This window comes from Propithecus coquereli, unplaced genomic scaffold (genome assembly GCF_000956105.1).
Source record: "Propithecus coquereli isolate 6110/MARCELLA unplaced genomic scaffold, Pcoq_1.0 Scaffold997, whole genome shotgun sequence".
Lineage (NCBI taxonomy): Eukaryota > Metazoa > Chordata > Mammalia > Primates > Indriidae > Propithecus > Propithecus coquereli.
Genome location: NW_012156362.1, coordinates 18658 through 19190, shown reverse-complemented (window position 1 = coordinate 19190; position 533 = coordinate 18658).

Here is a 533-nt window from a genome sequence, read left to right as displayed (position 1 = left end):
AAGCTATTGGCTCGGTGGCATAAAGACCAACGGAACAGACTAGAAAGCCCAGAAACAGACCCACACTCATAGGGGAACCTCACAGAAGCCAGAAGTGGCATCTCACGTCGGTTAGAAAGCGTGGGCTGCTTGGTACATTGTACTGATCGTCCATCTGGAAGCAAGTGAAGCTATTGGACTACCCCATGCTGTACACGGAATTTCAGACTAAAGGTAGAAGCAAAAACTTTGAAATCACAAGATGAATACTCACTATATTGCCCAGGCTGGTCTCGAACTCCTGGCTCAAGCGAGCCTCCCACCTCAGCCTCCCAGGTAGCGGGGACTACAGGTGTGCACCACCATGTCTGGCTAAGGAAGGCTTTTTTTTTCTTTTTTTTTGAGACAGAGTCTGGCTCTGTCGCCCGGGCTAGAGTGCTGTGGCATGAGCCTCACTCACAGCAACCTCCAAATCCTGGGCTCAAGAGATCCTCCTGCCTCAGCCTCCCAAATAGCTGGGACTACAGGCATGCATCACCATGCCCGGCTAATTT